An 18,115-nucleotide genomic window follows, 5' to 3' on the forward strand; every position below is an offset into this window, starting at 1 on the left:
CTTACTGCATCCAAAGAGGATTGTTCTTCTGTTTCAGGAGGGTCCTCTTGCTGCTCTTCCGGGACACTCTCGACCATGAGTGCTTATGAAGCTCTCTGCGGCTCTTGTAGGAACTTGAGGAGGTCGAAATACCACAAGGTACTGGTGTATACCTCATCTGCACCCGCTCCAGATGCCCGCGACTCCTGCTGTTTTTTTATTTTCTTTGACGTACACTGGGCCTGATTCAGAGCCGCTCGTAAGCGGCCGCTCGTTCGCTCCGAGCGATGTTCGCACATCTGCGCATGCGTATGGGTCGTAATGCGCATGCGCCAACCAGTCAGTGCAGTCAGAAATCGAGCGCTCGCAAAATAGCGAGTGCCTGCTAATTTGAGTGACAGGATGAGGCGTTTGTGGGTGGTAACAGGGGAAGGTGCTTGAAAACGGGGAGTGGAGATCCGAATGCAGGCGTGCCAAACGGTCAAAACTGGCGTTTTAAGGGTGTGCATAATTAACAAAGCAGCGTCATCGACCACATCACTTGGTTGTTTCTTAGCCTGAACTGTTCACATGATTGCGGTAGGAAAATCCTACCACAAGCACTGCGAGCAATTCAGACGCCTTTCGATGTACTCGATTAATCAAATAAATAGCGGAGATGACGTAGGATGCGAGCGGCCAGGGGATGTCTTTACAAAATAGCGAGCGCATGTTTCGTTCGTTCGCTCAGACATAGAGGCGTCAACAGACCGCAAAGAGCGAGCGCTCAATATAAATAGCCGGCCCCTTTTTCTGAACGAGCGAGCGCAAATAGCGTCCGGCTCTGAATCAGGCCCACAGTACGTAAATTCTGGATTTTAGCTTTCACCCACTTTGGGACAGCCTTGTCGTGGAATGGTTTGCTGAAAATTACAAGCTCTTCAAATGCAGCAGCTCTCTTGAATTTTGCACCACAGACATTCGTGTGCACCATAGCGCTCGAGAAAACCAGTGACAAATTGTCGCTCTCTTGCACTGGTCATTTCTGTGGGAAAACAGAAAAAAAAATATTTTAAAAATTTTTAAGTTTTAATGTTTTAACAGATAAATTATTTTAAATAGTTGATATGTTTTTAATGTGTCATTTTTACATTTTAAAATTTGAATGTTTTACTAGTTGAATTATTTTTATTAGTTGATGTTTTTAATGTGTTCTAAATAAATTTTTAAACCTCTGTCGGTTTTATTTCATTTTTTTTTATTTAAACAAATGGGGGACAACTTGCATTGTGCTACACTGTCATAACATTGGCTGGGGTAGTGGGTACATTGCGGGTGTGGTGGATATTAACTATTGATGGGCTAGTACGTTGGTGGCATTGGGTACACTGGGGTGCAGGGATTAATACGCATTGGGGGTGCAGTAGTTAGTACACATTGGGGGTGCAGTGGTTAATATGCTTTGGATGTGCAGTGGTTAATATGCATTTGGGTTGCAGTGGTTAATCTGCATTGGTGGGGCAGGGGTTAATACACATTGGTGGGGCAGGGGTTAATATGCATTGGTGGGGCAGGGGTTAATACACATTGGGGGTGCAGTGATTAATACACATTGGGGGTGCAGTGGTTAATATGCATTGGAGGGGCTGGGGTTAATAAGCATTGGTAGGGCAGGGGTTAATACACATTGGGGTGCAGTGGTTAGTACACATTGGGGGTGCAGTGGTTAATATGCATTGGTGGGGCAGGGGTTAATATGCATTGGTGGGGCAGGGGTTAATACACATTGGGAGTGCAGTGGTTAATATGCATTGGTGGGGCTGTGGTCAATATAATACCCCTTTTCCACCAAAATTCCTGGTCTGACCTGGAGTTGGAACAGAGGGCCTGATTCTGACTCGGTCGCAAGCGATGTGTGCTCGCAACCGGGTCAATGGTGGGCCAGTGCGCATGCGCACGACGGAGCCAGCTCCGTCGTGCGCATGCGTGAGACCCGGATAGCGACGGGCAATCCGTCGCTTTGGGTCTCGTACCAAAGGGGGCGTGCTGACGATGTTGAGTGACAGCGCGCCCCTTTGGTGGGCGGGCCGGGGGAGTGGCTGCCCAAACAGAGGCGTTCCCATGTGATTGCCTCCATTTGGGGGCGGCCCCACTGACATCATGAGTGATGTCAGTGGGAGAGATTTCGGCTCTGTTAGAGCCGAAATCTCTCTGGGGCTTGCGGCAACGAGACCCTACCTCAAGGGTCTCGTCGCAAGCTCGATGATCGCGATGGTCTTGACCATCGCGACCATCTTCCTGGCCGCTCGCTATAGAAGTGGGTGGTCACCCACAGCTATGCGAGCTGCCAGGAGGCCGTTTTTAAAGAAAAATAGCCTGGCCCTGATTCAGAGCGAGTGCTCTGTTAGAGCATCCGGCTCTGAATCAGGGCCAGAGTTCCTATCCGGATCAGACCCGGAATTTAGCCGGCGCCGACTCGGGATATTCCCAAGTCGGCGCTGCACACACCGGAGTCGGGTCTGCATAGACCCAGCTTTCCCGTCATGAAAGTGGACCAATCGGCTGGCTTGCAGCGCACTCCAGGTCATCGTGACCCGGAGTGCGCTGTTCTCACAGCAGGATTTCACGGGCTACGCCTGTGTTAAACCCTGCTATTTACCTGGGTTGGATTGCCGGGTCACCCTCTCCCCTTTTACACCAGGTTAACCCTGCAATAATCCGGGTTTTAACTCCAGTGTAAAAGGGGTATTAGAGATGAGCGGGTTTGGATTTAAGAGATCCGAACCCACCCGAATTCCCTGCCCGAATACTCCCTGCCTGCCCCGGATCCCTGACCTGAGGCAAAACCTCGCGACTCCTCTGTCGAGTCGCGAGGCTTTGTTTTCAGCGGGCTTAACGCTGATTGGCTGAGAGAGCCATCTGTCACGGCTCTCAGCCAATCAGCGTTAAGTCCATTGAAAACAGCACAAAAGAAGAAAAGAAGATGGTGCCCATCATCCCCCGCCACCTGACACCGCCGGCACCCCCTGCTGCCGACACCACCGGCACCCCCACTGGCAGCATCCCCCGCTGCTGACACCACCACTGCTGACACTCCTGTACTGCTGCCCAACATACTGAGGGCCTGATTCAGAGCCGGACGCTCTGACCAGAGCGCTCGGTCTGAATCAGGGCCCTCCTACATGAAAATGGAGCGGCCTCTTGGATGCTCGCATAGCTGTGGGTGACCACCCACAGCTATAGCGAGCGTCCATGATGATGGTCGCGATGGTCAAGACCATCGCAACCATCGGGCTTGTGACGGAGACCCTGCGGTAGGGTCTCGCTGCCGCAAGCCCTGGGGTGATTTTGGCTCTATCAGAGCCAAAATCACTCCCACTGACATCACTACTGATGTCAGTGGGGCCGGCTTCAGTCGGTAGGCGTTCCCATGGGAACGCCTCCGTCTTGCAGCCACGCCCACCAAAGGGGTGCGTGCTATCAATCAACATCGACAGCACGCCCCCTTTGGTGCGAGACCCGGAGCGACGGCTATCCCGTCGCTAGCCGGGTCTCGCGCATGCGGACGACGGAGCTCCCTCCGTCGTGCGCATGCGCAGTAGGGCACCATCGACCCGCTTGCGAGCGTCCTGCGCTCGCGAGTGGGTCTGAATGACCCCCTGAGGACACTGTCAGCGACCCCTACACTGCCGACACTCCCACACTGAGGACACCACCAGCACCCCTGAACTGCCGACACAGTCAGCAAACCTGCACTGAGGACACCGCTGGTGCCCCCGCTCTGCCGACACCGCCGGCACCCAGTATTGAGAACACCACTGCACTGCCGACACAGTCAGCAAACCTGCAATGAGGATACTGCTTGCACCCCCACACTGCCAACACAGCCAGCAAACCTGCACTAAAGACGCCGCTGGCGTCCCCGCACTGCCGACACAGGCAGCAAACCTGCACTAAGACACCACTGGCACCCCCGCACTGCCGACACAGCCAGCGAACCTGTACTAAGACACCACTGGCACCCCTGCACTGCCAACACAGCCAGCAAACCTGCACTAAAGACACCACTGGCACCCCCACACTACCAACACAGCCAGCAAACCTGCACTAAAGACACCGCTGGCACCCCCGCACTGCCGACACAGGCAGCAAACCTGCACTAAGACACCACTGGCACCCCCGCACTGCCGACACAGCCAGCGAACCAGTACTAAGACACTGCTGGCACCCCCGCACTGCCAACACAGCCAGCAAACCTGCACTAAAGACACCACTGGCACCCCCACACTACCGACAGAGCCAACAAACCTGCACTAAGACACCGCTGGCAACCCTGCACTGCCGACACAGCCAGCAAACCTGCACTAAAGACACCGCTGGCACCCCCGCACTGCCAACAGAGCCAACAAACCTGCACTAAAGACACCGCTGGCACCCCCACACTGCCGACAGAGCCAACAAACCTGCACTAAAGACACAGCTGGAACCCCTGCACTGCCGACACAGCCAGCAAACCTGCACTAAAGACACCTCTGGCACCCCCGCACTGCCGACACAGCCAGCAAACCTGCACTAAAGACACCGCTGGCACCCCCGCATTGCCGACATCACTGGTACCCTTCACTGAGGACACTGCCAGCACCGCAGCACTGCCATTCCATGTACTGAGGACACCGTCAGCAACCCCACTCTGCTGACACTGCTGTCACAGTAAGTGTACTATTGGTGTATCCAACCCACACTGTATAACACACTGTATCCATGTCGGACATTAGAAACTGAACTGCCACATATTAGTGCCACCCACTGTGTCACTTAGCTTAGTTAGCCAGCTATCTGGATGCAACCTTTTAGCCTTAACTAGATGAAGCAAATAATATTGTGAGGTGGTCAAAATTGGTTGGAAATGACTGGAAATAAATGTTATTGAGGTTAATTATACTGTAGGAAGAAAAACAGGCCCATTTTATGTGATTTTAGCTGTTTTTATGATTTTTTAAGAAAAAATCCAGATCCAAAACCAAAACACGAAAACTAAACACGGAGGTGAGGTTTTAGCAAAACCAATCCAGATCCAAAACCATTGTAGATCCAGATCCAAAACCAAAACCAAAACACCGAGGTCGGCGCACATCTCTAGTTAATATGCATTGGTGGGGCAGGGGTTAATACGCATTGAGGGTGCAGGGGTTATCAATTGGAAATGCAGGGGTACATTGGTGGTTCAGGGTGTACATAGTAGAATACAGGCGATTACTCACTTTTTTATATTTAAACCTCCGCAAGAGACGATGCTGCTGCTGCTTCTCACTTCTCCCGTTGTCTGTCACAAAATGGAGAAGGGGAGTGGCCGGGGACATCGTGAATTGCACATAGCAATCGTACATCAAGCAAAACACCATACGATGTGTGTCAAATCCTCCATGATAGATAAAAATCATACTGCAGGTTAAGGTGATCTGCGATGCCGATACACGACACCGTGTAATCGTACTAGAATTCGCTACTTTTTACACGATTGGTTGTTACGAATGATCGAAAACGTACAAATCATGTAAAAAAAATCACACCATGTATGGGTACCTTTACATTATAATACCACACAGCAAACACTGGGCCTAATTCAGACCAGCTCGCGAGCGCTGAGCGCTCGCAAGCGGGTCGATGTTGACCCAGTGCGCATGCACACAACGGAGGCGGCTCCATCGTGCGCATGCACGAGACCCGGATAGCGACAGGCAAGCCGTCGCTATGGGTCTCGCTACAAAGTGGCTGGTCAGATGGAGGCATTCCCATGGGAACGCCTACCGTCTGGGGCTGGCCCCACTGACATCACAAGTGATGTCAGTGGGAGCGTTTTCGGCTTTGATAGAGCCGAAAACACTCCAGGGCTTGCGGCAATGAGACCCTACCACAAGGGTCTCGTCGCAAGCCCGATGGTCGCGATGGTCTTGATCATCGCAACCATCTTACTGGCCGCTCGCTATAGCTGTGGGTGGTCACGCACAGCTATACGAGCGGCCAGGAGGCTGCTCTAAAAATTCAGAAGGACGGCCCTGATTCAGAGCGAGCGCTCTGTCAGAGCGTCCGGCTCTGAATCAGGGCCACTGTTCATACTTACTGACATTTTTATAATCCTTTCCGGGAGCAGCCCTAGAGGACCTGCTGCTCTTGGGTTTAGGGGGCGGGCCAAAACTATAGCTGTCATTGGGCCCTGCCACTGTTCGCAGAAAAAGCCCACGATTTGCAGGTCTGTGCAGAGGGGGTGGGACTAAATGACACAGATTTGCGTCATTTAGCTCCACCCCCTCCCCACACTACTAGGGCTAGCTGGAGTGTGGTTGCAATAAATGACACTAGCAGCAACAAATAATGGTCTGGGTATGACAAGACAGGATTTCCAGCTACCTGCAAAAAGCCAGAACAAGGACAGGACATGATGCAGTATCCCAGTAACAACTACTGTATGACTGGGAACTGCAACCAAGATGATCTGCTAACCGCATATCCTAACAGTCCTCCCTGGTATTTTGTACGACTTTCAGGCATAGAACAGAGGAAAGGAAAGCATAGGGGTGAGTCAAGTCCATCCAAGTGAAGGACATTGCATTCATCCTCCACACTTTTGTCCATATTCTGGTTATGAAGTGTGGAATCCCATATGCCCAGTCCCATACTTCTAATGCTTTTTGCATAGGGATGTTTACTTGGTGCTGTCCATTTTATTTATACAGTATTAGACACCGCGGTCATATTGTCCAATCATAGCTGGATACAGACCCCTGTGAGGTGGCTGGGGACTAGAGCATGTAGAGTTAATTTTATGAACAAACAGGATTCCTTCTTTGACCTGGGACCCCTTACTGTTAGGGATGCATGCAATGTGATCGTCATGCAGGGAGGGAGATTTAGGAGGGGATGAAAAGGAGGTATGGGGAGACTGTTCCATTTGCACCGTTCTCTTTTTACACTTCTGGAGAGATATTTAGGGGTAAATTTACTAAGATGGGAGTTCTATTAAGAAGTAATGTTGCCCATAGCAACCAATCAGAATCCAGGTATTATCTTCTAGAAGGTTCTAGATAAATGAGAAGTAGAAGCTGACTGGTTGCTATGGGCAGCATCACTTCTTAATAGAACTGTAATCTTAGTAAATTTACCCCATGGAGTCTGTCCAGAAATATTGGGTGTGAATCAAAGTTCTTAAGTGTTTCAATTCTCTGCATAACAGAGGTACGTGTTGAAACCCAGGAGACATTGCTATCATCTTCCCAATGATCATTGCTAAGGCATGGAGGGGCATGCTGTGCTTTTGGGACGTTTTTTGGATGTAATCTTTTGTGTTCAGTCATTTTTGTTAGGAACAGTTGCAGGGGTATTCAATATGGGTGCGATAACATCGTTTTTTGCGTTAATATCGCACTTTTTAACGTTTTTGCATTAATATCACTTGTTTTAGTTTTACACCGTATTCAATTTCAAAGACTTATCACAGTTTTGAAAAGTCTTTGATAAAAAACGGTGATAACTTTTCACCATTGAATAGGTTTCGAAAAAAGTGCAGAATTGGTGTTTAGGGGTGCAGGCTTAAAAAAAATAGCCTGCACCCCTGAGATTGACATTTAAAAAAGAACTGTGTCAAAAAAAGTTTTAAAAAAAAGTAGGGACACCCCAAAAAATTAATTTACAAATTGGGGTGCAAAAAAAAAAAAGGGAAAAAATTGTTAAACAATAGGGAAATAGGTTCAGGGCTATTCTGCAAGTATGCGGCAGGTGTTTTCTAGAATAGAATTATAGCGGCAGGTGCACAAATGCAGAATTTTTAAAAACTGACTTTAGGGACTTAAAAATATGCTAGTACCCATTTTCATGTACCCCAAATTTGATGGGACCACTTAAAAAAATGAAAAAAATAACCTAAGCGCTCTTCTGCATCACTTCTTCAATGTCGGAAAAAAAACACCTGCTGCGGCTATTTAAATCCCCGACTTTCAATTAAATGCTAAAACGGGAGTACCCATAGTGTTCCCCCATGTTTTTACAACTTTAGGGGGGTCTTACAATCATTTTAAGGAAAAAATTGTAACTTTACGCAAATCCAACTTCGGAGTTTCCCGGTTTCGTTAATTTTATTTTGAATACAGGGATAAGCGGGAGCGCGCACCATACCTTTACGCAGAAAAAAACTCCGATATGAAACGTTAACTTCGCCAGGGAAGTTAACCTTTCATATTGAATACCCCTATTAGAGAGAAAGAATGGGTGTCTAAGTTGAACCCCAGAAAGGTAATGGTAGGAGTCAGTATTGACTCTGGGATAATGTATTTAGCATGAAACCCAGGTTTGATAACAGAGAAGGGGTTAAATCCCTGTGACTCAAACGGGTATTGTGGTCTGCATGTGGCATATTATACATTGGACACCTTGCTGGCGCACAAGGGACACTACCTCTTTCATCACCTTTGTAAAGGTGTAGGGGTTGGAGGAAAGGCCAAAAACCATAACTGTTCACTGAAAAAGGCAGTCTCTCCAATAGAATCTGAGGAGACATCTGTTATTTGGGTTTATTCATATAGAGTGGAAAGTTTTTTTTTTTTTACTGTAGGTCGTTTTATAATGCAGAAGCAGTCCTTTGTGTGAAGGTCAGAAATGTCTGAGATGCCTTCCATACGAAACCTCCTTGTGTTAAAAAATCGATTCAATGTTTTGACATTTAAGACTTGTCTAGTGGAACTGTCCTGCTTTTTTATAGGAAATAAATGGCTGATCCAGTCCAGCGTTTGACAATTCTTTGTCAGTACATCATCCAACATGCTTCTCCTTAAACAAGGAGTATGAAATACCAGGTGAGTCAGGCAGATTAAAGGGAAGTTTAAACCAGACTGAATTATTTTTAACAACCACCTGCCTGTGGTAATCTGTTGCCAAAGTATTTATGTGCACTTACCGTAACCAGGACCTCTTCTACTGTTGTTCCATGAAATTGAGATTAATCCTTCAAGGGTATCATGGGATCTATGCATGAAGCCTCCTTTCTGGGCTCTCTCGGGTCGGACCCATGACTCTTGCAGTCTGATACCTTTGAGGAAAGGGCCTCGTAAGAGGCTCACTAATTTTTTTAGGTCCAAAATGGATTTCCGAGCTTTGTTGCGTGTTTTGACCTCCGCTACAAACTGAGGGCCAAAGCGGTTGGAATCCATAAGGTTGGGGAATTCCATGTATTTAGGAACAGGGTCTGCTAGACCTGCGCTAGTTAACCACCTAGACCTACTGGTTTTGGTAATGTGATTAAAGGTTTGACCTAAGATAAGAGTTGCTCTGCTAATGGCATTAATTAGAGCAATTTTGGACACCACTAAATAATCTATAGTACCTCTGGACTCTCCCTCTCTCTCTGCTTTGTCTAGTATGAATAGAAGTGGGCCGCTGCATCCACTATTTTGTATTGGATCTTAACATACAGTATGATCCGTGGGGTCATTGTGTCTCTTCTCCCCTACTATAGAGGCTAATGATGAGTCAATGTTATGGACAATCAAAGCAGGTACATCTGGCAAGCCTGTATAGAAGTGCGGACTAACTCCTCTTCCTTCATGAGAGTTGCTCTAAAGGCAAGCTGAGCACATTTTTGTACCTCTGAGTTGCTCTTTAAGGCCCAGTGTGTGACATATCATTTTGATAGAGGGGTTCGCCTCACTAAAGCCACTTTTGCTGTCTGCATCTCACTAAATTAACCATGCTGGGAAGAGGCAGAGGTTCTTGTTATCTCCTCTGATTCCCCGTTTACAGAGGAAGATTGTCCAAAATCTGTAGGAGTAAGATGTGGCTGTTTGGTATGTGACCCCTTATACTGACTGTGGGTATCTTTACACTGCTGGCTATGGACAGATACTGTATATTATGCCAACTATGGACAATAGTATTGTTCTTGCCCCGGGCACTAGAGTGTTGCCTGCTACAAGCATTCTTTTTTTTTTTTGAAAAAGAGTTTATTGGATTTTTGAGGGTACAATAAATAAAATACAATTGCATAGAAAGAAAGAAAAAAAATGGCATAGATGGGTCAAAAGACACAAAAAGGCATAATATTCCAAGCCATATGAGAGATAACACGAACACAGTTAAGCTTCCCAATTATAAATCGAAACAAACCCCTAATGTTTTTAAATGTGGTATGAGATATCACTATCAGAAAAGAGAAGAAGGAGAGAGAGACGGAGGGGAACAAAGATGGGGGAAAGCAAGGAAGTGTTAGTAAGGAAATATAGGGAAGGAAAGTGGCAGGAGGGGAAGAGTTGGCATGTGGAGTCCCCTCCAAGAGGTCATTCTAAGCTAACGTACGTATGCGTCTCCTGATAGGCTAACCAAGGAGCCCACGTCTCCGAAAACTTAGCAACATTTTCATGAATTTGGCAAGTGATATATTCTAGATTATATGTATGCCAAATCGAGTCCTGCAGGGCAGCTAAGGATGGAGGGTCCAGTTTTTTCCAAGAAGATGCAATCGCACAATTAGCAGCATTGAGAATATGTCTAATAAGAGATTGGGTGAGTTTATCACAGCTATTGATAGGACGCGGGAGAAGGATAAGCACGGGGGAATGGAGATACTCGTGACCTGTAGAATCAACCTATGTACTTTCTCCCAATAGCCTTTAATTTTAGGGCAATGCCACCAAATGTGAGACAGAGACCCCTCACCTCCACAGTCCCTCCAGCACCTATCTGAGGACTGAGGGAAAATGGCCCAGATACCACCTATACATTCTCTTATATGCATTTTCCTTGATTCTGACACAAATGTAAGACTTCGCCATCAGCTCGCGAATTTTGATCCATTCTTTAGGATCCAAAGGAACGCCCATGTCTCTTTCCCAGGCCAGTTCGTGCGGCTCCTTTAAGGGCCGGTTTTGACCTAGGAGAAGGTTATAGAAAGTGGAAATAAGCCCTTTAGAGCCGGAACAGAGTAAGCAGAAGGACTCCAAAAGAGAATAAGATGGATGAGACCCTGAGCCAATTACCATGGTAAAAAGATGATGCAATTGGAGATATTGAAAGAAGTATCTTGTGGGTATTCCTAACCTATCTTGCAGATTGGAGAACTCAGGAAACGGGCAAACAGGAGCAATATCTCTCAAGAATTTAATATCCTTTGCCGTCCAAGGGGAGAAAGATTTAGGATCCAATCCAGGTACAAAATCCCCATTATTCCATAGTGGAGTCATAGCGGGGTGATTCTGAGTCAAGGCAAATGCCCTATTGCAGTAGTCCCAAATAGACAGGGAGGGCGGGCTAAACTTGTGATCCATCCAAAAGAGAGAGTAAGGGGAATGAAAGGTAAATAGCTGAGCTTCTAAGTCCACCCAACCCCTAGTGCAGGATGGAGCATGTGCAAGAACAGCCTGGGTTAAGTGGACAGCTAGATAGTATTTGTGGAAGTTTGGTAGCCCCAAACCCCCCTCTCTACCACGGTAACATAAAATACGAAAGCGGACTCTAGGTTTACGGCCCGACCAGACAAACCTGGAGACCATCCGCTGCAAGGTAGCTAAAAAGATCGAGGGGACTCTGACTGGGAGCATCTTAAACAGGTACAGAAATCTTGGAAGCACATTCATTTTGATGGCGTTAACTCGTCCAGTCCAAGAAATAAAATGAGCTCCCCAGGTGTTCAGATCTCGACGAAACCTCTCTATGAGTGGAGGGAAGTTGGCAGCAAATAATTTGTCGTAAGTGTTGGTGAGGTGGTCACCGAGATATTTTATAGATCGGGAACACCATCGAAAGGAATAGGAGCTACGCAAACGAGAGATACTGTAGTCGTAGGTTCCAAGAGTATAGGTAAGACTTCCATTTTATCCTGATTTATTTAAAAATTTGACAGGCGACCGTAGGATTGGATTTCTTCAAAGACTGCAGGGAGAGAAGAGATGGGGTGGGTCAAGGTGAGAAGGACATCGTCCACATAGAGAGTCCCACTTTATGGTGAGACTGATCAACTGAAATGCCCATGATTGTCGGATTGTTGCGAATGCTTGCTGCTAGGGGCTCCATGATCAGGGCAAAGAGGAGTGGCGACAGAGGACAACCCTGATGGGTGCCATTTAAGATACTAAAAGGAGAAGAAGCAAAACCGTTGGCCAGGACCAAAGCAGATGGGTAAAAATATAGAGAGGTGACACCATTTATAAAATTCCCTCTGAAACCAAAAGCATGAAGAGTGGATTTCAAGAAGGTCCAATCAACCCTGTCAAAGGCCTTCTCAGCATCTAAGGCCACCACCAGGGCAGAGAGCGACCTCGTGTTAGCAAAATTAATGAGGTCAATGACCTTCCGGGTGTTGTCAAAGGCCTGCCGGCCAGGGATAAGCCCCACCTGATCACGGTGGACCAAGGAGGGAATAACACGGGTGAGGCGGGAAGCCAGGAGGTTAGCAAAGATTTTCAGATCAACATTAAGAAGGGATATTGGTCTGTAGCTAGCGCACGAGTCGGGGTCTCTACCTTCCTTATGAATAACCACTATCTCAGCCCTGGTGGTGGCCTCATCAAACATCTGACCTGACAGAACAGAGTTATAAAGGTTCAACAGCAGAGGAGAGAGGGAGGGAAGGAATCTCTTGTACAAAGCTGCAGTAAATCCGTCTGGGCCAGGGGCAGAAGAGGACTTCATGGACTTCACCACCAGCTCCAGTTCTTCATATGTGAAGTCTTCATTGAGGGCAGATACCTGTGATGCAGATAAGCAAGGCAATCTACATGAGGTAAGATATGTAGAAGTGGCTGCAGAAAGAAAGAGAGGAGGGGGAGAGCTCACGATTTTGAAGAAAATAAAGTGAAGCGTAAAAGTCCCTAAAGATATTAGCAATAGATTTGGGATCATATTGAGGGGAACCAGTAGGGCTAGAATTTTTAGGATCCTATTTTTGGTGCGCTTAGTTTGGAGCTTCGCGCTAAGATTCTATCCGCCTTATCTCCACGCTGGTAGAATCTTTGTTGCAGCCATTGAGAGTACGGGACACCTTTGACGAGAGAAGTTGGTTCAGTTGGGCTCTACTTGAGCGAAGTTGGCGAAAGAATTTATCTTTAGGAAATCTCTGGCACTACTCAGTTAAAACTGAGATTTTAGCCTCCAGATTGCAGATTTCCTTTCTTTCTATTTTTGTACGGGTGGAAGAAATTTGAAGGAAATGGCCCCGGAGCGAAGCTTTTAGAGCTTCCCAATTAATCGCATGTGAAGTATGGTCAGGGTCATTTTGTTGATTAAAATCAATGATTGCCTGAAGGATTTGAGTACGAACATCTGGGCGTAAGAGAAGGAAGTCGTCCAGTCTCCACTTAAATCTATGGGGGCAAATGGAAGGGAACTCTAGGTCCAACAACACTGCTGAGTGATCAGACCAGGAAACCGGGGAGATCTCTGAACTATGTAGAATGGGAGTTGTGGTATGATCCACCAGAAATAGATTTATTCGCGAGAAAACCTTATGCGAGTGGGAGTAATGTGAATATTCGCGAGCTGATGGATACAGGACCCTCCAAGAGTCACACAGGTTGCATAATTTAAGGAGCGAGGTTAATTTATTGGATTCCCTAAGTTGAGTAGAAGAGGAGCCAGAGGGACCTGTTCGATTCATATTTGAGGAGAGGATCACGTTAAAATCTCCACCAATTATTACTCTGCCTCTCGCTATTTTAAAGAGCCTAGAGGAGACCATGGAGAGAAAGGCACCCTGGGAGGCATTGGGAGCATAAATATATGCAATCATCATGGGGAGGCTACCAATAGAACCAACAAGGAAAAGATAACGACCCTGGGGGTCTATGTGTGAGGTTTCAACAATGAACAGGGAGGACTGATAAATGAGGATGACAACCCCTTTAGATTTATGGTCAGTAGACACATAATTGGCAGGCAGAAAAGTTTTTTTTTTACATGTGGATGGGTTTTCAAAAAATTAGTCTCTTGAAGCAATGCTATGTGAATGTGTTGACGCTTCAGGTACTGAAGGGCCATAGTGCACTTATGGGGAGAATTTAAGCCGTTAACATTAAGAGAAATTAGTTCCAGGGACATCGGGATAATAACAGATGAGGCTCTTAACACATGATAGCAAACGTGGAAGACATCCACAGCCAACTGGGGGGTAACAGCAGAGTGAAAAGGGTAGAGGGGAGTTTATTAGTAACGGATAGAGGGTAGAGAAGGAACTGCGTCTGATCAACAGGCCGCAGAAGGTGCACGATAGAAACAGCACATCCTGTGCACTTGGGGCTTGTGGGGGTAGCCCAGAGAGCATGGACAGACATAGAACAATGCAAACAAAACTTATCAGTACAATATTTCAAATATGATATAGAAATGAGGAGAGAAACCAGTAAGTAGAAAAGAAAGAGAGGAGTCGAGGAGAACCAATATAAACTAAATATATTAGATGTCGCGAAAGGAAAAGTCTCCCTTGCGACCATTCACACCAGTGAGAAATGAAAAAAAAAAGGAGGAATAGTGGAGAGAAGAAAAAAAAAAGGAGGTAAAAAAATAGACAGTGAGGGAGGAAAACATGGATCAGATGACAATGCTTTAGTAGAAAAGAACATATAAATAAAAATATAATAGCAACTTGACTACCCTAGATCAGAAAAATAAAAACAAGAATTGGCTCTCGGAGAGAGCGAAGGTGGTCCCATCATAAGCGTAAACATCAGAGAATCCTATCTAAGGAACATGACATGGACCCACCACCCGGAAACCCCAGGGATAAGTTTCACAATTTAAAGAACAAAACCTCAGTGTAAAAAAAAAAAAAAAAAAAAAAGTAGACATTGGTAAATTAATACAGAATCAGACAGTAAAAGAATAAAACAGGATCAGTAATAATATTAATAGAGGAAGAATAACACCTGGAGTCCACAAGAAAAACCGGTTTCAGGCGGTGGACCATTCCGGAGTCGGAGTAGAGCGTAGAGGGGATTCATTACCAGACGGCTGCACAGGCGGAGAGAGGGCAATGCCCAGCTTAGGAAGCAGAGCAAAACCCTCCTCCGGGGTCTTGATTCTGTATAAACGACCTTCATGAGACACGTTGAGATGAAATGGAAATCCCCATCTATATTTAATTTTGTGGTTACGAAGAGCTTTTGTAACATTTATGAGGTCTCTGCATTTCCTCAAAGTCAAAGGAGCCAAGTCCTGATAAACTAGGAGATTATGTCCTCGGAATGAAACAGTAGGGGAAAAACGAACTGAAGAAAGGAACTGTTCTTTGGTTTTAAAATAATGAAACTGGACCACTACATCACGGGGGGGTTGATCAGACGATGGCTTGGCACGAAGCGCTCTATGAGCTCTATCAAGTTGCAAGGACTCTGGAGAAGCATCTGGTAGGCACTGGTGGAATAGGGCCACAAGGTATTCAGACAGGGCTTCCGAGTCAATAGATTCAGGAATGTTTCTAAAACGGATGTTGTTCCATCTGGATCTATTCTCAGCATCCTCCATCTGCTCCTTGAGAAGATCAATCTCCGAGAGCATATCGGTGAGTTCTTGGCTTGTGACGTCTTGATATAGGCAAATCTCATCCACTTTACGCTCGAGGGTATCTGTTCTCGAACCAAGGGAGTCGAGCTCTGTTTTGAGGGAGGAAATCAGAGAGCGAAGCTCCGTTTGAATCGTAGTCTGAATCATTTCAGTGACTTAAGAGGAGAGAGAAATCGCAGGGGAACCTTCAGTGAGGTTCGCGGTCACCTCCGTAGATGGCGGGGATGGAACAGGTGTAGAGTTTGGTCTGGTTTTGTCCTTGGGTTTAAAGAAGTCAGCCGACTCTCCCATCGCTGATTTTTTATGTCTTTGAGACATAGCGGATTTCTCAGAGCAAAATTGTAAAAACGTAGAAAAATAAAGAAGGTGGAAGAAAAAGACACTGGTGGTGGAAGCAAGTATAGATAGAATGGATCAAATTATCTCATTAGGCAAAGGTTCTCCTCCTAAGTGACAGACTAAGTATAAATCAGCATCCTAATAGAGCAGAGGAACCATAGAGATCTTCAGCTATAGGAAGTACTGCTTTCTATAGGGATATGACAGGTAATATTAGAGTCAAGTAATGTACTGTGAGAAGTAGGTCTGAATGTCTAAGTAAAGGAGGCAGAGGGTCCTTTTGTTTGACTTCAGTTGCTCCAGTCAGCTGGATAAGACAGCTAGGATGTAGCGCTGACAGACCCAACTCCCTACAACAGCAGGGGTTAATAGCGTCTTTGCCTTTGTTGAAATAATTAAGCAGGTCTTCCCCTTAAGGGACATCGCTTAGCACAGGAGCTGCTGCACCAGGCGGCAGGTGAGTCAGCAGAGGGAGAGGAGCCACGCCGCAGCAGCGCTCATGCTGGCAAGAGCCAATGATCCCCGCCAGGTAGCCGTGAGTACCAGAGGGTACACGAGGTCTCCTTGGGGCTGAGGGGCTAGCGGGAGTTGTGGGGCTAATGAAAGGGCTTACCCCTGTGCTCCGCGATGCCGCGCTGGTCCTGGCGGGTAGCGGCTGTAAATCCAGGCCGCGGCTTCAGGCGCGAATTAGGCCTCAGAGCTCCGGGCGCCAGGAGCAGTTTTCTAATGGCTCAAAAGACCCCGCAAGTGGGTCTGTGGGGTCCAGTAAGCAGGAACCTGCGGGCCAAAATGTTTCAGAGCCCCTCTCACTTGGTGAAATGGGTATATTGAAGGGCTGTTTAATGGAGCTCTCCCAGATCACTACCATCCAGCTCTGCAGACAGGCCACACCCCCCTGCTACAAGCAATTTCAGGGAATGGGGGAATATAACTTGAGCAGGTGGCCATTTTCCTCTGTTCCTGTGGGCTCCCTGGTACTTTCATGAAGGAAATCATTGGCCTAAGACTCTGAGGAGTTAGAAGTTCCCAAATTTGCGACAAAAACAAAGCTTTTTCCTTTTATAAGTAATTTCCTCAGATGATGAGGATGAGGAAGATATTGCCCTTTTATTTGCTCTCCTCCCTGTAACGCTGCCAACAGCAGAGAACATTCTAAGACAGTCTGTCACAGAGACAGAAACTGTGTCCTCCATTGTCCGCTGACAGAAAAATCTGACCAGCGGTGCCTGCGGACATTCACATGACTGCAGGCATGCACGTACCACTCAGCTGTCAGCTCAGAGAGAGTGAAAATTTTTTCACTTTCTTCTGTCCAAGTGTATTCAGGAGGCTTGCTGCTTAACCCAAATGCTGTTGTAGCAAGCCGCCTGCAGAACAAAAATATAAATCAAAGAAGTGGAAAATACTATAAAAAAACAAGCACCCAAATTGGAGGAAAGTGGTGCATTAATTGATTGATTAATTATAGTTCATTGATTGATTGATTAAAAAAAAAGAATTTAAGGCCATAAAAGAATACAATGTTAATATCCAAGGATTTCTCACAAGGTTTAAAATAGGAGCCAAGAAATTTAATAGTTGTACTGCAGAGCAGCAGATTCCAAATCAGCCTTATACTAACAAATAATAGAAGACTGACCTGATGTTCATACTACCCCCTCCTCCCTAATTGGATAACACACCTCTGTAGTACATTTATGAAGTGCATGATGTATGAGGGATAATACCATGTTTTTCATCGCAATCCCGATGGTCGTGATGGTCTGGACCATCGCGACCATCATCATGGCCGCTTTCTATAGCTGTGGGTGGTCACCCACAGCTATGCGAGCGGCCAGGAGGCCGTTCTGAAAAACCAGAGGGCTGGCCCTGATTCAGAGCGAGCGCTCTGTCAGAGCGTCCAGCTCTGAATCCGGCCCACAATTCACAAACACAGAAATTAATTTTTTATTTTTGTTGGCGTGCACTTTGGGGGTTACACCACCCTTTAAGAGATGAGCCAGCCGGCCCTTTACTTATGGGACACAGGCACACGCTTGGCGCTGCTCCTTTGTTGATGCACGTGCAACCACAGTGCACACAATTCACGAACACAGAAAATTATTTTTTATTTTTGTTGGAGTGCACTTTGGGGGTTACACCAACCTTTAAGAGACGAGCCAGCCGGCCCTTTACTTATGACACAGGAGCACGTGCGGCTACTGTGCACACGATTCACAAACACAGAATTTTTTATTTTTTATTTTTTTGGAGTGTTACAGCACCCTTTAACGGACAAGCC

Source organism: Taudactylus pleione, unplaced genomic scaffold, assembly GCF_031769625.1.
Source record: "Taudactylus pleione unplaced genomic scaffold, aTauple2 ptg000046l, whole genome shotgun sequence".
NCBI classification, from domain to species: domain Eukaryota; kingdom Metazoa; phylum Chordata; class Amphibia; order Anura; family Myobatrachidae; genus Taudactylus; species Taudactylus pleione.